The following is a 22,665-nucleotide window of genomic DNA, read 5'->3' on the forward strand; positions in this document are numbered from 1 at the left end:
ATGACTTATGGATCTGGCTGGCACCTGAGCCAAACCGATTATCTTTCTGGGATATACCATCGAACATTTCCCCAGCTAGTGAAGAGCTGTTGACAGGACAACGGTACTCTGAAAGATTGAGGCAACGTTCTTTACCATTTGATGTGGTGTGGTGAAGTGGGGTATAAGAGGAGGAGCAGCCCTGCACTGAAGCCCTGGGAAGGGCTCAGGGTGATTGTCTCACTAACTCCAACTCCCAACAAGACTAAAGGTTCCATCAAGATGTGGCAGGTAAGAGTAGACCATCTGAGATAGAAGACAGTGATACTCACTAGCATCTTCCCAAACAGTGCATACAAGCAAGGCATCTGGGAGGCGGGTGCCCCGGCCTTACAGAGTTACCCCCAGACAACATGCTTTAAAGATTTCCTAAAATTCTCTGTTGATCAGTGAATTTGTACAATTTTATGAGTTTTCAAGTCAGATACATTTCCATGGCAACATTTTTTGATGGTACAAATCCACATTCCATTTAATTGTAGATCACGTGAATGGAGGAGACATTTGAATAAAGTACAAACACAATTACTAATGACAAAGACCTTCAAAAATGGTGCTTGAAAGGACATTCTTCTGAAGCAAGTTAAGTAGTAATCACTGGATGATGTATGTAGTTAATATGTAATATGACTTAATTCAGTCCCAGTTCAGGGGAAAGGTATTGTTCTTACACAATGCTCCAGTAAACTTTCTACTAAATTGGCACTGCTGCAACATAATCCCATTAGAATAGCCATAAACCTGACAGGTTGGTAGGAATGTACCACACACCTGCACCTTGAAGTGGTTTCTAATAGCAGACCTGTTGAGGGCATAGTGAAGAAGCTCGTATGAAAAAAAAATGCGTACTGTCTCTGCCCACTGCTCTCATTTAATTATTAGAGCTGAGTTCCACCACACTTGCCATGCTCATCCTTCGTAACTAAATAAAATGCTGGTTACGTAAATTAATTTTCTTACTTTTTCTAAGAAACACATTATAGCAAAACCTGCATTTTAAACATATAATAAATGCTTAAATCCTATGAATCCAGCATTTTTCATGTTCAGCAAGTTATAATGTATGCAGACAGCTAAGTGTGTTTATGAAGATTACTCCTATTTCTGTTTCTATGATCTAGGGCAATGGTTCTCAACCTTTTTAGACTTGAGGCACCCTTTTGAAAATGTCAGCTCTTAGTTTTCACCTTTTTTTACTACAAAAAATAATACAAAAGTTTTTCTGTTCCAAAGAACTCAGAAAGACCACAACTATAGATTTCTATTTATAATCTAAGGGTGTGCCCTACATGGAGGGGATGTGCATTTGCAGCGGCAAAAATAGTAGTGGCACAAATGTGCTGCTACTTTTTGCCGTTGCACACACCCCTGCACATGTGCTTTGGTGCAGGGCAAAAAATCCCGCTTCAGATAAACTGCCCTTTCCCTGCTTCTCCCAGCTCCTGGTGTGCTGGAGAAGCTAGGGAGGAACTAAAAGAGGGGAGACAGCCAGACAGCCTCCCTGGAGGACCAAGCTTCCATGTCAGGTGCACGCTCCTGTGGTGTGCACCGTGCCACTTTCTTTCATGGCATTTTTATTTTGCTACAGGGATTTCCTGGTAGCAAATTTTGCCCCCGCACTGCAAATTTGAAGCACAGGGCATGTTGTGACATGCTGGGTGTGCAGTTTGTAGTACTGCAAAGAAGTTTGCAGCACATGCCTACATATAAATATAAATTGCATGTGCCTGCACATCGGGATCCAACCTACAGTTTTATCTTGTGAATCATGTTTGTAAACTAATATTGCAGTGCTAATACCGTATGGCATCCTGTGCCACCCTTGACTGGATATATAGGCACCTCTGGGTGTTGTAGCATCCTGGTTGAGAATCACTGATCTAGTTAAAAGCAAAATAACACAAGAGCAAAAAAACCCTCATGTATGCTCATATTATCACTCGGAAAGAACAGACACTCAACGAGTGCAAAACAGCTACAAGACAAGTCAACCTACACACAGGAAACAAGAAATAAACTAGTGTAATGTGAGTGTAATTTGTGTAACAGCAGGTAGAACCAGGGGGAAGTCTCCAGAGCTGTGATGACTGCTAGGGAGCAGGGAAAAAGGAAGAGGAAGCTTGAGGCTGGAGTAAGGAAAAGAGAACAGATGCACATGTAACTTGGTAAGCCCTACACAAGAGATCCCACTGGCTCAGTCAGCAAGGACTGTGGATGGAATGAGCCAGACTCAAACTTGGGAGCAGCTGTAGGCTGCTGTTTGAGTGCTCTGGGACTAAAGACATGTTTGAGGGACACTTCCAGAGGTGTGGGAAGGAAATTACAATGCTGAGTATATATTACCACAATGCTGACATTTCTTTATCTTTTACCTGTTCCTTCTTTTTGGCCTTTTGGCTTGTGACCAGCATCTCCTGCCTGTAGTCTCTTCCTTCCATTTTTACCCCCACAGTTTCTGTTCTCCTGCCTGCCCCTTTTCTCCCCTTTACCTTTGGTCTGCACCGGCAGGCTCCATCTATGCTGCAGCCAGAGGCCCTGAGCTTGGCTCCAGCCCAGCCCCATAACAGTGGCATGCAGTCCACATGACTGCTAAGGGGGCTAAGCTAGGCTGGCGGGTGGGGAAAGGAGGATGCAGGAGGATGAGCAGAAGCCAAGGGAGAACGGCAGGAGGGTTGGCAGGGGGGTAGGCACAAGTAGGGGGCAAGCTGTTTGACCTCCCCACATCACCTGCTCCTCCACTGCTTACCCCCCTGCAGCAGTGTGGGTGGGAATGAATTAGGGTCAACCTAATTCTAATAAGACGACCCTCCAGTAATTAGATTCTATGCATGGTAAATTATAATCTATACATTTTCCATGTACAGAATCTAACTATTGGGGGGGAAAAGATCCATCTTGGGTTCTAATAAATATGTTATATAGTAAGAAAAACAAACAGGGAGCCAGAACACAACACCACCTTATAAATAATGAAACAACATTGAATTTGACAAGAAAAGTAAAGGAAACCTCTTCTCCCTTTTCTTGAAAGCAATATTTAACTATTAAAGGCAGGGAAAGCATGTGTGCAATAAAAGCAGCACACCAGCACATGTAAATTTCTGCACATTTAACTGTTAAGTATTTTATATGCACCTTTTCTGAAAAAAGAAATTTCTTAGTGTCAGTGGAATCCATTACTAGATCCTCCACTTTTGTAAACTAGAGAAATCTAGTAAAATCAACTGGTCTACACTAATTTAAAACAGGAATGGAAAAGCCAGACTCTAATCCAATGATTAGGCACATAAATGGACTTATGCATAAATGGCTGCTAAAGTGAGAGTTTGAGTCCTTGTAAGAGATGCATGCAAAAGGTGAGCAGGTCATCCTCCTGTATAATGCTTTTTTGTGGCACAGTATTAAGGGTAAGAAGATGGTTATTATAAAAGTAGATACATTCATGGAATTTCAGGACATGAGCAGGACGGACTAGTATTGTCCTTACATGCCTAAGTCTGCTTATCACCTAATAGCTGGAACAGAAGTCTTCAGAATTAGTTTTGGTAAGGAGAAAATAAAGAGGATCAGGAAGAAAACTCAGTATTTTTTTCTGTTGCAACAAAATATTAAGACAAAGGGAAAACATATTTTAACACTAACCTACAATTTTTCACACACCTAAGGTGGACTAACATTTACCATGGAATAAAAATGCTATGATTCAGACCTCATATACCGTTTACATTTAAACCAATGTTACTTACTGACATATGTTAGTGTAGCTGGAGGGATCTAATAAATTTAGAGCATCTGCTAGCCAGTAAAATTTTGGGGCATGCCTGCACCATATTATGTAAAACATAGCATCTGAACAAACTAGCTTGAGCCACCAAAAACAGCATAACTGTTGCCCAGGGCTCTATCCAGGCTAATTTACCCTACTTCTCTCAGAAGAGCCAATTAGATATGCCCTCCAACATAATAAATTATAAAATAAATGATCTGAAACAACCCATTCAGTAAAATATTTAATTTAACATTAATTAAGCAGATTCACAAGCCTAATCTATGAAATTACTGTTTATCAAGAGAAAAATAGTTAGGGTTGGTCTTATCTGCAGTCTGGTGTGAAGCAGATTTATGAATGTTTTGGTTATGATATATAATATACACTTATTTTTAGAGAGACATCAATACGTTGGTTCATATCATATAGGAAAATTGACATTATTGGCAATTGGCATTTTTTGGCTGATGTGGTAGATACTGTCACCGATAAATGCTGTGTGCATACACAGCCGCAGGATGCACACGGCCAGCCCTGCAGCTTGGAGAGCAGCATCTGGCTGGTAAGTCTGTTGTGGGGAAAAAGGAAGAGGAAAGGAAAGGGAGGTGAGGGGGGCAGATTGAGGCCCCTGGCAGTGAGGGAGGGCGTGGGGCTGCTGCTGGGGTAGGGGGAGGTGCTGCACAGCTGGGGCAAGGCGGGGCATAGGATGGAGCTGCAAGAAGCTTGTCCAGGTGGCGTGGGGTGCTGGGGGGTGGCTTCAGCTGGATGTCGCTCTTAATGCTGCTGGGCTGCATATCAGCAATCAGATCGGTATTGGCCGATACGAGTCGTTAAACTTTGGCCATTGGTATAGGCCCAAAAATTCTCTGTCGTGCTTATTTTAAAATATAAATATTCCTAAATTGAGCTCTATCTTGGTATTTTGGTAGCTGATCTAGTTTATAGCAATCTGCTGTAAAACAGGATTTGTCAGCACAAGATGCCAAGATGAAAAAAGTCATTTTGGTCAAATGTGCTTTCCTAGCAGCAAACTGATCCTTTATATTATAACATCTATAGAAATTTGTTTTTCTGTGGAAAGCACAAGGGGAAAGACGAGCCAGCACTTAACACTTCCGGTGTTTGAGAGATTTTAAAACTAAACCAAAACCCCAACAACCTTATTGGAACACTGTGGATAGCGAAATAAAAAGAAAGCAGCTCGACTGCATGCATTCATAATAATCTCTTCCTAATTTAGAAGTGCTCTTAATTTTTCTCTGGTAGCTGAGTATTAGACTTAGTAAAGAATGATCTGCCTTAGTAAAGAATGATCTGCCTTTGTAGACAGACCTCTAATTCATCTGGTTTTCAAATTCCACTGGGTTGGTGGGTCTGTCCTATCATTATCTTTTCTCATCGCCCATTGAAATGGTAACTTCTAAGGCAGGGGTGGGCAATTATTTGGGCTGGAGAGCCACTTAATGAGTTTTGGTGAGCTACTGAGGGCCAGGGAGGTGGGTGGGGAGATGCCAACTGATCCTATCTGGCCTCCCAGCTGCTGCTGGGAGCCTGAGTTGGGAGGGCTGCACTCCACACCGCTCTGTTCTGACGTAGCTGGGGCTAGACTGGGAAGCAGTCTTCTCCACTCCTGTCTGGCTTCCTGTTGGTGCTGTGCAGTCATAGCACTGCAGCCACTGGTAGTCAAGCCCACAAGGGACAGGGCATAATGCAGTGTGCTGAGTAGCTGTCCCACACTGGGAAAGTTGAGGCCAGCTGCAGCCAAGCCCTCCTCACGGCCACACTGGGAATGTTGGGGCCAGCTGACCTGGGCCAAGCCCTCCTCACGGCCAACGCAGACTCATCTAGTGGTGCTGTGACAGCAGCATCTCATTGAGGCAGGTGGGATGGCTGCTTAGTGCGCTGCATTGCACCCTCTTCCTCTGGGCCTTGCTGCCGGCAGTTGTGGTGCCAGGACCACACAGCCACAATGTCAACAGAAGCTGGATGGGGGAATGGAGGGAATGGATGTAGAGGGGGCGCAGAGGAGTGTGTATGCTGTGCAGCCCAGCCCAGCTCCAGCTGCAGCAGAGCAGAACATTACAGGGTGTACCCTGCTCTACTCAGGCTGCTGGTGGCATCTGGCAGGCCAGACAGGATCAACTGGTGGACCAGACATAGCCTGCAGGCTGTATTTTATCTACCTCTGTTCTAAGGGAACTAGCTGTATGCCAAAGTTACTTAGCTATCTATACAGTACAAATAATTTGAAATAAATGAAGTTTATGGAACAGAAGAGCAGCATTGTTGTCACCTGTGCCACAAGACTAGTTAATAGTGGGGAAAAGTTTTTTTTTCTTTTTTTTGGTCCACTCAGATATTACACTACTGAAATTTTTCCTATGACACTTCCTCTTTATCATAGCTACACCCTATTTTCAACATATTTCACTAATATTCCTCATTGCTGTTTATGTAATATGGTATTTTAAAGTGAACTGCTGTCCAATCTGCTGATCTGATAGTATCTCTAGGCTGATCCTCACTGAAATTTAATGAAAGTGTGCTATAAAAAACCCCCCAAAACCAAAAAGATTATTTTATCCAAATTAAAAGCATATCCTTAAATCTGGAGTTGAAATGAGCTTGCTTATAACTCTCATAGGTTCCAACAGGCTTTTTCCAACCAGGCTGTTTTGATTTAGTTTCTTTCTCATTTTCTCCCAGAAGTGTCATCTTTAAGGATATCTGCTCTTTGTCAATATATGTCCTTAATAAAAATGTAACACACTCATGCAACACTGACAGGTTTAACTCAAAAAGAATGATGCTGCCCTTAAAATGAAAGATCCAAAAGCACATTTAATACAAGCCTAACTTCTTCCCTTCTCTATATTACAGAAGGTTTAGAGACAGCAGATACCTAAATTCCTGGCAGGCGTTACACTTAAGATGTGATTAACCTGTTAGCATGCCATAAATAGTAACACTGCCACATGTTCCAGGAAATAATGGTGCAACTAAACAAGAAGCCAGCCACATAAATATTAAACAACCAATATGTATTATTTTTGTGTCTGGTTTCGATCATGTCTTAAATTGCACATGTGGCAGGACTGCAACAAACTGGAGCCAGTTGCATGCTCCTGTGTGGTCTCAGGGGCAGGACCAACATTTGGTGCTAGCCCTAAGGACCATACTGGATCCAGTTCAGGGTACCAGTGCAGTCCCGGGGCTGGGACCAACAATCAGCTGATCGTCTGTCCTGGCTCCAAGACCACTCCAGTTCACACTAGGCTGCAAACACCCAGCTTTCACCTTACTAGTGCAAGAGAAGCCCAGGACTGTGATCCCAAGCTTGCCCTGCACTGGCAAGTAGTTATGGAGCCATTGGGATCTGATGCCTGATCCCAAAATTGTCTTGCCATGGCAGGAGACTTGATGTTTAGAGCTGGCAATCAGATCCCATCATACCATTAAATGAACATGTGCCAGGTGCCCTAAGAACAGGCCATTCAGTAGGAAGGCAATAATTCCAGTATTATAAAAACATATCTGTAGGTACTTTTTTGTAGTCCAGTAATACTACAATGGGAACAATGGTTGACGTGAAAGCAGTTAATCCAATGGTTTTTCAGAATGCACAGTGCTTTCTTTAAAAAAAAAAAAAAAATGTTTCAGGATTTCCTCATAGATACAAGCCTTATTCCAGCCTTTGCAGAGACCTGGGGAGATGAAAGACAATACAATACAGAATGCAAGAAAAACGAAGGAATCACAGTTGGCTTGTTTGTGCTGGTAATTTAATTTATTTTATACAAAAACAAGTGCCTTAATAAGAAATTTTTGAAAGTGCTTCCCTTCACTATAATACTTAATCAGTTATATGTTTACATTGTCATGCAAGTATTAGTTAATTAAAAATGCAAATTACTGAAGTATTCTCAGAGGTCCCTTCATGAGAAAAAAATTAGAAGACAAAACATGGCAATACCATTTTCCTTGGTTCCCTAACAAGATTTAAAAAAATTTCACTTATAATGGTAGCTTATAAATATTCACTATAAATAACTTTACCATGCCCTCTGGACCACAGAATACTCCTTCACGCAGTAAACCAAAAAAACCCCTAACCAAACAAAACCCTGAGTGTTTAGACTCTGTTCCTCAAAATAGTTATTGCTTAATACATCAGTCATTTTAGTCTGGCTAGTTAGTACTGATCTGAATACAATATTTTAGGTCTAATTATTTTGGATATTAAGCTGTTAAATCTGGAGTCATTTCCAGTACTGGAAAGCTTCACTTTCTCTTGGAGACAAAATGTTTGACTTTTTGTGTAGTAGAGCACTGTCATACAGCACTTTCATACTGTCTGGAATCTGAAAGTCCTGTACCACTTATCTGGCCTGCAGGGCTGAAATGTTGAGCACTGTTGAACTAGGCTGTTGTTTATGACAGCTTATGCCTCCCTCAATCAGTCAGTCTCTAAGATGCCACCGTGCTCTGCCTTCTACCAATTTTGTATTGGAAGAGGAAGTTCTTAAAAGGAGAATGCCATCCTAAGGACTGTTTTTAATACCTAAATAAACAGACCAGATACTCTCTTTGCTGTGAAGTGAGATGGTGGCAAAGGGAGATAAGTTCCCAGAACCAGCAGGATGAGGAGCAATGCCTTTGGAACAGGTGTCCCAAACAATAAAGCACTGGGTAGAGGGAGGGTTTTGTAAGGATAGTGGAGCAGCAGGCTAAAGTTGATGGAGATGGGCCTCAAGAAAAACCACTGTATGCAGCACCTTCTCTTCCAGGCATGGCAGAATCCCAGGTGGAAATCTATGTAGGATTTAATGTTCCTGCAGGGAGCTTTTTAAAAAAATCCATCTACAATCATGTTGGAACTGGAGCCATTTCTGCATTTCACAATTCCAGCAAACAAATAACTTTTATCTTTTACTAATATTCCTTTTTATATAATTCTGCTTAACTGTCAATCTAACTTTTCTGGAGGTGCTAAAATTTTCTACATTTATCCCCCGACAATTTTGGAAAGCAGGAACACATTAGCTGTTAGACATTTTAATTTTTTCTATTTAAAAATAACTTGCGCGCGCATACACATACACAAAAAGTGTGTGCATATGTATATCATTCAAAATCTCATTGATGACTATTAAAAAATGTGTGATGTTCTCTTTTTTCTTGTGGGGGGAGTGGTGGTGGAAGTGTATATCATACAAACACTACAAGGATAAAATAGTGTTGAATGAAACTGGTTCTTCAGTTTTAAGTTAAAAGCAAGCAAACTTTTTTTCAAGTAAATTCAGAAAAAAAATCACTTTTATATACACAGTCATAGGCCTTACACTACATACAAGAAGGCTGGAGTTTGGATTCCAATGCATAACTTGGTTTCTTCATACATGTAAAATTTCAGCAGTAAAGACAGGTAAAATACTATTGATTTTTCTCAATAAGTTAAAAAAAAATACCTGTACTTGTTGATCCTCAATGTACCCAAACACAAAATTATAGAAATTGCAAATTATGCAATAGGTTTAGATTATTTTCTATTAATATCCCTAACAATTTTAAATGAAGAATTATATTTAAAAACAAAGATACCACTGTGCGTCTTATAAATATTTTTCCACCTATTTCCCATGAATCTAAGGAAAGTGATGAAAATTGCCTTTCCTTCCCTCATAACTGAAATGAAAAATGCCGTGCCCTACTAGTATACTGTACTATGGGTAACATAGTCAGAAGGGCCCCTATTTATAATATAGCCAGTATATATTTCCTAATGAAGACTGAAGGCAACAGATGTGAAGTGAAGGTGCGTCACAAGGGCCACAGAGGAAGCGGTGAACTAAATAAATGGCTTTCAACTAGAAACCTAACTGTAAAGAAAACTAAATAAAACGATGTGGAAAATCAGTGAATGAGCCCAGTTGATGGTGACCTCTCCTGCTTACAAGGCTGTTCTTAACACAGTCCTTCAGTCAATAGTACAGTATGGTACTTATCAAGAACAGCCAAGGAAAATTTTTTTGCTCTGCTGAGAGCCTTCAAAATCCCCTAACTGCTTTTTAAATGTTTTCTTAAATACTTGCTCAGTATTTACAAAAGGGGTGCACTGACCATTACATCGTGACAACAGTCTCATGTGATACGAATTAAACACAACTACATTTGAAAAGTAAGTCATCTCTTTCTCCAAAACCTGGATTAAGGGTTCTGAGGAACCACATGGCGATGGAGAAGAACTGTAAATAAGGCTGCTCAGAAGACTGCTCAACAGTGTAAATATAAAATGAAAGAAAGAAAGGCAAAGCTTCTTACTCTTAAAAACTGTAAAAATACTTACCTTGCCCATCAATACCACAATGTTAGAGTAAAGGTTGGAATCAAAGTCTTCAAATATAAATGGAGTGAAAATTTAGCGATATGGTTACTATATGTTAGTGGCACATGTTTTTGTGGACATTAAAGAGTTTTAACCTTATAAAAAGGTATTTTTAAGTCAGTTGGTTTTAATGATTTTATCCAGTTTAAAGCAAGAATGTTCTGGACATCTTAACTGAAAACCACAAAGTCAAGATGTAGGTATATGAAGGTTAATTTTGGAACTAAGAGTTCTAGTTTTTTGTATAAAGTCAAGATGATGTATTTGTCTTTAAATCTTTTTTTGTTGTTGTTCTTAAATTCCATTTTCAGATTCTGGCAGAATCTGGTCCTTTGCTCATGGACATTGGGGATGAAAAGCACTGGCAAGAGAGCCATATGGTAAGCAGATGCTGTGCAAGCTTCTTTAAACAGCACTGCCAATGCAACCCAAGCCAAGTATTTGTAGCCAATGCTATTCCAGTGTGAGGCCTCTCCAAGGAGAACTGCCAGTTGTACTGACTTGTGCCAAACTGTGTGGGTGTTTTCTGAGATAGATGCATGTCCTCTGAAGACCACCACAAAACTACCAAACCTAGTAGGGGATCACAGAGGTCAGAAGCCAGTAACTTAGCTTAATACCTATGCAGTCAAAATGTAACAATGTTTTAGGTTCCATTCAGATGATACATGACCTCACTAGCACTGCTCCTGCCACAGGGATGGAAGAGCATTCATTCTCATGTTATATTATATGGCACTGGAACACATTGAAGCAGGCATTCAGAATTATAAAGAGAATTGTAAGCAGAACAGAAAGTATCATTATGCCCTTTCATAAATCTCTGGTGTGTTCACACCTTGAATTTTACGTGCAGTTTGGTCCTCTGTGGCAGGGGGTCAGACTCGATCTGTCTAGGTCCCTTCCAACTCACTGATTCTACGATTCTCTCTTCTCAAAAAATATATATAAAAATCTAGAAAAAGTACAGAAAAGGGTAACAAGGATGATCAGGACTATGGAGGAGAGACTAAATAGACTAGGACTTTTCAGCTTAGAAGAGAGATGATTGAAGGGAGACATAATAGAGGTTTATAGAATAATAAATGGTGCAGGGGAAATAAACAGGGATTTATTATTTACCATCTCTGAAAATACTAGAGCTCTGACACCCCCTACAAGTTGCAGGTATTGCACAATTAACTTAAGATCAGCTACACGTGCAAGGTAGCTATCACATGATAAAAAGCTCCAATTAGCTATAAAGCTAGACCTCAAAAACAGCTGCTATCGAGCTTTAATTTGCAGGTGTAGCAGGGTCTTCCCTGTGGCTGGGACCTGTCAGCTGACAGAGGTGCCAGCCACACAGGTGTACCATGCCCAGTGTGAAACCCCCAAGCCAAGGGGATCACAGAAGCCTTGATCCCAAAGACTTGGTGATGTATGTAACCCTCAGCACACAAGGCTACAAATGGCAGGGTTCCCAGCAGCACTGTACCTAGACTCTTGGCAGCCCCAGGAGAACTTTCAGTATTGGGCCCTTCTTGGCCAGAGGTAATAATAATAATAATTTTTTTTAAATTACCATTTTCAGGCCCCCTTTCTGTTCGAGCCCTGGACAGCCACCCGGTTCGCCTATGCCCATGTTCGGCCCTAGTTCTCAGTCCCAGCTGTGCCTTGTGTGCAATTGGGACAGGGAGTCCTGTCAACTGCACAGTCTCTCAGTCCCTGCTGTGTGAGGTGCAGACGGGGTCAAGAGCCCCCAGAGATCAGGGGGGCTGCATGTGGCCCCTGTGGCTGGGAGACCCTTCAGCAAAGGGGGTTCCCAGCCGTGGGATCCGTGTCCCTCTACACTGGCAATTAGGCATGATTGGATCTAACGTGTGATCCCACAATGGCACCTCCTGCTACGCATGTGTAGCATAGCAGGAGGCGTGATTGTGTGGATCATGCATTAGATCCAAATACACCTTTACCTGCCTGTGTAAAGGCAGAGGGCAGATATGGGACATAAATCACAGAGGGGACACTGAACGTGATAGACACTGGTGAAACTCTGAATCAACTTCCTAAACCTCTGAATGCTGGAAGCTGCAATGGCAGAGAAGCAGAGGATGGAAAATTCTGGGCATCCCCTGTTTATCTTCAGCACCTACTCTTTGTTATTGTGTCAATCAGGATACCGAGCTACATAGGCCAATGTAAATGACAGTTCTTATGTAGATAATTCTAAAAACAGTTTGTCATTACACAAATTTCCAAAGTGGAAGGAGTCAAGCAAAACAGTTTTATCTTTTTTTCTTGTAAAAGTGATTGACAGGAGGCAATTTCTGTGCCCCCCCCCCCACCCTTTTTCTGATTCCTGCTGTATTTAAAGTAGTTGTTGATGGAAAGGAAAAGAGATCTTTTTTACATTTCATCCTGAAGAGTAATCATCTCTCTAGCGCAGTGGCTCTCAACCTTTTTAGAGTCAAGGCTCTGCGTTTTCATTCTATTTTTGGCTACAGAAAAATAACAGCAAAGAACTTGGGAAGATCACAACAAGTCAGAATGTCTGTAACACCTTAGATTCCTATTTGAAATCTCTGGATTTATCTTGTGAATGTACCTAGCAGTGCTAACACTGCATAGCACTCCACAGCACCCCTGAAAGTATATCAAGGCACTCCAGGGAGAATCACTGCTTTAGCTTTTCATGGAAGTGAGTTCAATAGCAATGTGAAAGAGACACAGAATAGAACACAGCACCTTGCCCTCTCCTCCCTATGTTCCATAAACAGAAACGGGGATAAGTCTGAGCCCTCCAACGCTTTGTGAGTTACTCACAAGCCTGAGCTGAGCTCTCCATGTGCCCTATGCGCCATTGGGCTGGGCTGACTTCATGAAAGTAGGAGCTGGCCCAGCCCAATGGTGCATGGCTCCTGCCTGTGGTGCCAGGAGCCCTGGGTGGCAGCAAAAGCCAGCCTGGTTTTGTTTAAGGATGCATGCCAGCAGGCTGGGCCGGTGCCAAGTGCCATGTGTAGCCCCTAAATCTCAGGTAGTGATGTGCATCACCAGCCACTGCTACTGCAGGGAAGGGCGGGAGGGAGGGGCCCCATGTTCCTGCTTACCCCTGCATCTGAGACACTGCTGCAGCCTTGTTCTGCTTCTATATTTCCTCCAGCATGCTGAGGCAGCATGCTGGAGCAGCAGGGGCATGTGGCAGGCACAGAGATGCTCTGCCCACATGCTAGAGCATCTCTGGAGGATCCAGCCTCTGGTTGCTTCAGGGCATGCCCTGTGCCACTTTTTTCAGTGTTTTTTATTTTTATATTGGAATTTCCCAATCAAATTTACAGTCTGCACTGCATCATTTTTTCATTTCTAGTGTGCCTCCTGCAGTCTCAAACTGCTTTGAAACGCTGCAACAGGAATGTGCTCGCTTGTCTGGACACAGCCATAAGGGCCAGCTAAAACCTTCTGTGCTCTATGCAAAACAAACCACATTTTTCAGGCAGCTGATCCAAAGGCTGAAGAAGAGATCACAATTTTAAGTAGATTTATAATTGAAGTACAATTTAATTTTGTGATTAAAAAAATGTCACTGTAACTCTATCTTATGTTTCCTAGAGTTACAGAACACCTGAGAACACTGGAAAAGTCTCTCCTTTACTTATGCAGCTGTAGGGCATTTGTGAAAAATGTTCATGATTTTGTTACTGAACGCGCACTAATTTTTTTAAACTTATAGTCCATTGCCTGCAAGGAAGTCATCATGGTCTCCTTTAATATGATTCCTTGTCACCTCAAGGAAGGATAGGGGAGGTTTTTCTAAGCTTCTTCATACATTTCCCCTGCTTCACATCTCAAGAGAATGCACTCCACACCTCTTCAAGTTTTTTATACCAAAGGAAAAATACCACAAAGTTAAGAACAATGTGAAAAGTACAAGCAGCAATGAATCAATTAACAGGGAAGATACTTAGCCAGTGGTTCTCAACCCTTTTAGAACTAAGGCACCCTTCCATAAACTTAAGGCATGCCTCTGAACATGTTAGATCTTAGTTTTCACTCAATTTTTAACTGCAAAAATATAGAGCAATTCTCTTGTTGCAAAGAATGCAGAAAGACCGCAAACAAGTCCAAATGTTTTAACACAACAGAATCCTATTTGGAATCTCTGGCCATGTCCAGATGAGTGTAGACATTTGGTTCACTGTGGACATGGAGCAGCAGCACACCTTGTGCCACTGCTGCCTGTCCCTGGGGAACGCCTGTGCCATGTGCACAGTAGTGTGCAGTAGGTTACCCTGGGTGGGGTAGGGGAGGCTGGGGCCAGCAGCCTTACCTGGAATCCTGGCGGCTGGAGAAGCCGCAGCTGCCGTGCTCCTGGAACTGGGAGTCTGACTGGCAGTCAGGGCGTGACTCCGGTCGGCCAGACTCTGGTTTTGGGGGGAACATGCTGCCACCACATTTGTCACCCCACTTTTTTTCCACATGGGTTTTTTTGACCCCAGGATCCCCATGAGTCAGAAAACCCACCTCTGCTGCAAGGTAGCAGGACGGTGAAAGTTTGAATGTGCAGTGTGTGATTCTGCAGATGGGTCTGCATGCAACATACCATACAGCCATGCTCATCTGGATGTGGCCTCTGGGTTTAACATTTGAATCATGTTTGCACAGCTAACAGTGCTAATATTGTGTTACACCTGTGACACCCTTGAAAAGATGTCAAGGCACCCCAGGGTGGTGTGACACCCTGGTTGAGAATCACTGTACCAAGTCTTATAAGAGGCACAATCTACTGTAAAGTTACATCTTTCTATAATTTTGCAAACACTTAGGCTAGGGACAGACGTTCAAAAAGACTAAGCCTGAATTGATTCAGACTTTGCAGGTTAGTCCAACCTGGCTAGGCTGAACCGGTTTCCAACCATACAGGCAATCCCTTTTGACTGAATAAATGCAGTCATACACCTGCACTGGCTTAGGCCAGAAGCCAGGGGGTGCTGCAGCAGCCCTCCCTTCCATTGCACAGAGTTGAGCTGAGGGGGGCATGGCCAGGCCCTGGCAGGACTTTCTCATTAGAGAGGTTTGCCTGCACTGTCCCAGGCTTTTCCCTGCTGATTGCTCAAGGGATGGGTCAGTTGTCAGCCCCCAGAACCTTGCTAGCACTCTAAGGCAATGCATGCATCCATTGATTATGGAGCTTTCCAATCTCCCTCCCTGTTTCTTTATACCATCTGCAGCAAACTAACAGGCGAGCAAGGTAGCCTGGAGCTGATAAGATTCTTTATAACCCAATTAGCAAAACAATAGCCTCTCTTTCATTACTTCAAACTCTTCTTCAACAGCTTACATGGGTGATCTGTTGATTAGCTCTAAAAGCCCTGTTCTGTCTGCCTGCCTTTCCCAATGAAATTGGAGAGACACAGACACTTCTCAGCAATAGCTAGCACACCGCATGCCTAGGGTCCATGGGGGATGGGAGGGATGGGGGCGATTTCCTGCTTGAGCAGTGAGGGGTGGCGGGCTGGGTAGGACAGGAGGAAGCCAACAGCCCATGCTGTGTTTGTAGCCTCTACTGGAGCCTTACACAACACTGGCTAGCACACCACATGCTGGCTATGGTCCATGCTGTGGGAGAGGGGAGGAAGGGGGAGGGGAGATGGTCCCTCCTCTGCTGTGGGAAGGGGGAGGAAGCAGCAAGTGGTGACAGGGGAAGTGGGAGGGGAGAGGGGTATGGGGAAGCCAGCAGACCCTGCTATGCCTGCAGGTCTGTGCTGGAGGAACTCTGCCTAGGAAGCAGAGGGGAGAGGCCAGCCCAGAGACCATGCTGGGATGCTGTGGGTGCCTGGTTTATCTTAAACCAGCAAGGGGTCTGGGACAGATATTGCATAAAACTGTTTGACCCAAATCAGTTAAGTTTGATACTATATTCAACCAGGTTTATCTCAAACTGGTTTCAGCTGTTTTCAAACTGGTTTATGTGCACTGAACATATGTTCTGTTACAGCTTTAAATCAGTTTCTGATCATTTACACCAGTTTATGTGTAATGTCGTTCCTAATACCAAGGTTGAGATGGGCCTTTTAGTCACTCTCAGCATTCCTTTTCCTTGTTCCCTTCACTTTCTCCACTTCTTTTCACATAACTTTTCTTTCTGAAAAATGCATAGCTCTTAAAAGGGCTGCAGTATTATAACTTAATAATTTACATAATAAAATCACCCTTCTGCCACATGTCTGACAGCAGTTGAAATATATGTTTCTTGATCTTGGGTCTCTTAAACACCCATGAGAGATATCATCACAGGCCTTTGACCTAACCTTCTCATAGAATCCACCAAAATTGCATACATAAAGAAAAACACCAACCAAAGCACCTTGAGAAGAAAGAGAAATGTGGAAGAAAATTTGAAGTATTAATTTCCTTTTCATCAATACATTTGTTAACTACCCTATAGCATGGGGTGCAGCATAACAACTCAAATAAAAGATTAAAATTTTTTTTTGAGATTTAAAAAAAAAAAAAATTAAGAGCAACATGCAGAAAAAGCAAAAGCATCCTAGAGCAAACTCATTTGCCCTAGCCAATCACAGTTTTTGCGCTAGCCAACTTGTTTAAAATGTTAGTTCAAAACAGAAAACTTCCAGTGGAACATAGAGAACTCAGCAATCTGCTGTTAGAAAGCACAAAGTGGATGGCTCTGATGCAGGATACAAGATATGTTGTGGCCAGGAGAAAGGCTCAGTGTGATTGAGAAGGACCTCAAGGTTCACCCTAAATATTGATGTAAACATCCTCTGTACAACCTTGTTTATCTTTTATCATGCCTTTCGAATTTTGTCTATAATGCAGGACAAAATTATGCTTTTGTGACCAATAAGAAGGAAATATATTTGTACCCACAGATTAATAGAACTTTAGTTCATATCAGGGTAGAGAATAACTCTTTCTTCATTAAATTTAGCTTGTGAAGTAGAATAACCTCCACTCAGAAAGATTAGCAAAAGTTAGAAGGCATTCTATTATGAACTCGACATTTTTTAAGTTTTAGACAAGGGACCTGGTTCATTTAACATTCCATTTTTTGTGGTATTTGAACATGGAAACTTGACATTTTTTTAACAAGTCAACTGTAGACTATGGCTTCCTTAGACTCAAATTGTGGTCTCTTTAACACTACGATAGAATTCCTGGAAGGTTTTTTTGGGGAGGGAGGGTGCAAGAGGTTGGATATTTTTGGGTCTTCTTTGAATTGACTTTTCCAATTTTATCTGGCAATTTATATATTTTCATTTTTTTCCTCAGACCACACAAGCAAATATCCTGTCAGATTTATTTCCCACCTTTCTTTTTTTGTGAAGTGCTCTTTTGCTTAGTTTAGTTTGCTCGACTTTTCTACATACAAGGGGCACCTATACATGTGCAGAGAGGCTGCTCCAAGGTGCTGTAATTACAATGCCTTGGAGCAGACTTGATTAATTAAGTCTGCTCAAGCATGGTAATTACTGCACTTCAGAAGACTCCAGCACCCAGAGTGTCACGTGTGTGTGTCCCTGTACTGAAAAATGGTCACAGGGGTGCTTTAACTAACACTCGTTTAATGAGCTTTAGTTAAAGTACCCCTGCTGCCATTTTTCAGTGCAGGGACGTGATGCTCTGGGTACTTTAGAGTGGCTCTTGAAGCTGCTCTAATTAAAGCACCCTCCCCACCCCTGCCACCTCCTGGAGCATGTATATAAATGCTCAAGATGGTCAGCTCCTCTCCTTACAATCTCACCAAGTGAACAGTAGTTACAAAATATTACCAAGTTTTCATTATCCACCAGTCCTTAATTTATTCATTCACATTTCAGCTGGCAGTAACATAGCTGAGGGGATGCACTTCACCTGCTACACTGCCAGATTATTTATATGTGATTGAATATAATACTTTGGTATGGGCCTTGGTTTTCTCACTTGTATATAAATTCACCTAAGCATCTTCTTGATGATGCACTGCATCATAAATTTTCCTTTCTTATCAGATAGTGTAATATTAATTTGTATTAAAATGTTTATAAGAATAGAAACTCTTTAATATTTGAGAAGGGCTCCATACACTTGCCTTTTCACAGCATTTTGTAGTTTGTGCTTCCAAGTTAACTTTGGAAAAGGGAATTATATTTAGTCTTTAAAATTAAAAAAGACAAAGAAGAAGAAGAAAAAAAAGAAAACAGACAACCTCTCATATTTAATGAATAAGGAACAGTATGATCAGACACAAGTTTTGTATTCTTATCTGCCACTGAAAATTCAAGCAGTAAGGGTTTTTTCATGATATTTTTTATTGCTGTGGTGTCAAACGCATCTGGTCTCACAGGCCATGGAACAGCACAGGGCTGAACCACAGGCCAGACCAGACCCATAGACCAGCCCTGCAGTCTGGATCTGAGGTGAGCAATGTGTGTGGCAAGGTTCTACTCTGGGGCTGTGTTGCACATGGCAGATGCTCTGGGATATGAGCTGGAGCAGATGTTACTGTACATGTACAGTGTATTGGGTCATCTGATGTGCTCCGTAGGCTGTCTGTTGGTCACTCCGAGACCCACAGGCAGTATCAGGGCCTGAATGATAGGGCTCCACAAGTTCTATCTTTGACACCTCTGTTTTACTGGAACAACTGGAGAAATGTTAGGCAAGCTCTTGGGCATAAAGTGTTCTTTGTGAGGTCACCCCAGGAATCACCCAAAACTTATCTAGCGTCTCTCCCAACTATCATGTTGATCTGACAAAAGATACCACCATCAAAAACCTTACTTCTCACACTTTTCTCACACATTTCCTGGACCACAAGGGCTACAACAATACTCCAACCCTACTACTGAAAAAACAATAATTTATAAAGAGTAATTATGAAAATCTTTATGAACACACTTCTAACATTAAATAAAATTCTATTTTCCCATTTCAGAGAAGAATCAATCAATTGATAACTGTAAGAAACAAACATATCAATTTAACTTTTGAAACAAGCTTTTGACATTTAAGCTATTTAAGCTATTTCACAAACAGTCTTAAATTGTACCTCACATATAGCCATATCCTGACTTTGTCTTCTGGAGAGGTAAGGGACATACTAGCCTAATATAGCGGTTCCCAACCTTTTTAGACTCAAAGCATCCTGTGGTAGACTTGAGGCACTTTGTGGAAAATGCTGGCTTTTAGGTTTCACTCAGTTTTTCACTACAGAAAAGTAATAGTGCAATTCTTTTGTTGCAGAGAATTCAGAAAGCCCACAAAAGGTTAAAATGTTTTTAATGCTATGAATTCCTAAATCTCTGTGTTTATCTTGTGAATCAGGTTCGCACTCCTAAGAGTACTAGCATTGCATGGCACCCTTGAAAGGATCTCATGGAACTCTGGTTGAGAATCACTGGCCTACTGCATTACCTAGACAAAAAGAACACAGAGCCTCTTTGTAGCATCACTGATGAAGATTTACAGAGCTGATGAAGACAATGGAAAACTCCTGCAAATTAGTGGCTGACCGATGTGATCATCCTTCCATGTCCCCACTCAGCCTCCATTGCCTATTTTTTAAATTTTCAAATGAGCTCCTTTTCATATTCCCCCTTCCTACCTTTTCTACATGTAAATGTCTGTAAAGCTACTTGAAGATTCTCCTTCCTATCCCTTCCAAAATATTCCATTCCCTGAAGTGCAGCCAGAGGGAAGAGTAGTAGGAGAGAATGGAGTCACAGAATGCAGGGTAGCCAAGATTTCAAGAAGAGTACTGGATAGGAAGAATACTCCATGTTCCCTTCTTACAAACAGGGAAGGCACTGCTAATTTTGGCATCTTGCCACAGTAACTTCATTGCTTGGAAGCTAATAGGGCCATGTCATCCCTTCAATTTTTTGCCATGGAGGAGAGGAAAAGAGTGGAAAAGTTTTATTTACATTCTGGTGGAAGGAATAAAGTTTGCATCAATATGGCATCATCATGTAAGCCCTCTGATTCTGTTTGGATCTCTGTAGTATCACATCTCAAGAATATCAATCCCCAACAAATACACTGGGGATTTCTCAGTTTATTATAACAGTACCATCATCGTTACTTTCTGTTGATTCCTGTTCCCAGTACCAAATATCTCTGGGTAATATATTCTACTTATGTGGCTGAGACATCTACAGCTGGACAACTATTCATAGAGCTGTACTCTGGGGAAGAATAAAGGGAGATACAGAGAGGAATATGACCATGAACCTCAGGGAAGCCAAAGTTCTTCACAGCAACTCTTTCTGAGTTTTTAAAAGACCATGATTTGTTAGAAACTCTTCATCCGGAAAGATGCTGAATATTTTAATCTGAATTTGGCTCTCATACTAAAATAGGGCAAGTCAACTCTTAGATGCAGCTTGCCCAACATTCCTATTAAATCTTCTGCTGGTTGATAGAGTGGTCTGTGTAAAGGAGGAAGTACTTAAAAAGTACATGACTATTTCTGCTGCTGGTAATCTAGTTGACTGCATTGTAATTAAGGGTGAAACTCTGTTGGGAGTGATATATAAGAGGTCTGTCTTGGAGGGGACTCTTGCAAAAATCCCCAATTACCTCTGAGCCCTTCTTGACTCCCTCCAAGAGTGAAGCAGTTCATCAGATTTTATTTTCACTTCATATGGGAGTATCATATTTGTATCTATTATATCAGAATTATAGCAAGGTTGATGTTTAGGCTTTGAGCCTGAAAAGTTCTAAGAAGACTGGAAACAGACAGAGGATCAATGAGGTATGCCAAACCCTCCCCAAGAGGTAACTACCCTGATGATCTGTGGTGAGATGCAGCCAAGGAAGAAATCAGAGTTCAAACTCACTCTTTTTCACTTGCACTTTATTACTCCATCTTCCTCGGGGTCAGTTTGAATAACTTGATCTTAATCTCATTGCTTCTCATTCGAGTGTTGTGTATACACAGAGTATACTGTATTAATTCACTGATTTCACAGATGAGTGTGGGAAGCTTTCAGGGAGATTCTCTCCTGCACTGGGAGCTTTTCCTCTTACGTGAAAGTCAGCTGTTTCTGTGATGCAAGTATGCGCAGGATACTTGCAGGAAATAGAGTGGAACTCTTGTTTTTTCATCTAATTATGCAGTGACTCACATAAGTCTTGTGCAGGTCTGCATTATGCTAGCTGTACAATAATGTAAGCTATCCTAGCACATTCTAGTCTCTTTTTTTCTTTTTTAAAATCTATTTATGAATTGAAAAAAACCCCCCACAACTGTATTTTGCAGTATGATTTGATTTGCCTCCAGATTTACAGGGTCTGTTGCAATTGTGTCAACTCTAATACAGTTCTACTGACACCAGAAACAAAGTTTGGAAGATATCACTACAGTATCTGGAGACCAGCCATGGAATCTGCAATTACCAATTGTTGTACTATGTTGTCTTGAGATTATTAGAAGGTAAAGTGTTTCAATTGCTCCTTTGAACCAACCTTTAGATCAATACCATCAATAGCATGAAAAGGAACTCTTATATTTTATGAACTATGAAGTCATCTTATTAACGTCCTCTCTTTTTGTTGTTCATGTTTTGTTTCATTTAATCATCCAGGAAGTACAATGACCTAATTTTCACAATGATTTTGATCTGAAACAGTAGAAAAGGGCTTGATTTCTAGTGGTAAGTGTTTAGCATTTTCTAGAAACTGGGTCTTTTCCCAGAGTTTTCAAGGTAGGTATTAAAAAACATAGAACCACTCCAAATCAGTAGGCACTCTTTGAAAATTTAGACTGATGGTGCTAATGTCCCCAGACCTTTAAAACTGATATAGGATCAGAAGAAATGTCAGACTTTCTTTAGGCTGGTGGTGCTCAGCCTTTTGGCTCTGTGGGCCACATGAGTGATATGGGGCCATTTTGTGGGCCAGACGATTCTGTGCATCGGGCCCCAAGACACTGTATGCTAGGTTTGGGCCCTGTGCTATCCTGAACAAGCAATCTAGTATGCAGGGCTGTGGCTCATTACCAAGAGGGACCAGGATATCAAGACAGCAAATTGATAAATGAATAACTGAAATGATTTCATAGACATTAGGGTTGGAAGGGACGTCGGAAGATCATTGAATCCAGCCCTCCGCCCAAAGGGCAGGAAGTCAGCTGGGGCATAGGATCCCAGCAAGATAAGCATCCAATTTGCTTTTGAAGATGTTCAATGTAGGTGCTTAAACCACCTCTGATGGCAGGCTGTTCCAGACCTTGGGGGCTTGGGCAATAAAGCAATTCTTCCTTATGTCCAGCCTGAAATGGTCTTGTAGTAGTTTATGACCGTTCGACCTCTTCATCCCTTGGGGTGCTCTGATGAACAAACATTCCCCCAGATACTGGTGGTCACCCCAATAAACTTATAGGTGGCCATCAGGTCACTCCTGAGCCTGGGCTTTTCCAGGCTAAAGAGCCCCATGGTTCTCAGCCTCTCATTGTAAGGTCTGTTTTCCTGACCTCTGATCATGCGTGTGG

General features: G+C 41.8%; 1 protein-coding gene across 1 annotated transcript in view; it reads right to left on the reverse strand.

The window, feature by feature from the left end:
• Window positions 1-22,665, reverse strand: part of UST (uronyl 2-sulfotransferase) — a 296,613-nt gene that overhangs the window by 60,441 nt on the left and 213,507 nt on the right. The window lies entirely within an intron of this gene.

Source organism: Crocodylus porosus, unplaced genomic scaffold (assembly GCF_001723895.1).
Source record: "Crocodylus porosus isolate Cpor-Errol unplaced genomic scaffold, CroPor_comp1, whole genome shotgun sequence".
NCBI classification, from domain to species: domain Eukaryota; kingdom Metazoa; phylum Chordata; order Crocodylia; family Crocodylidae; genus Crocodylus; species Crocodylus porosus.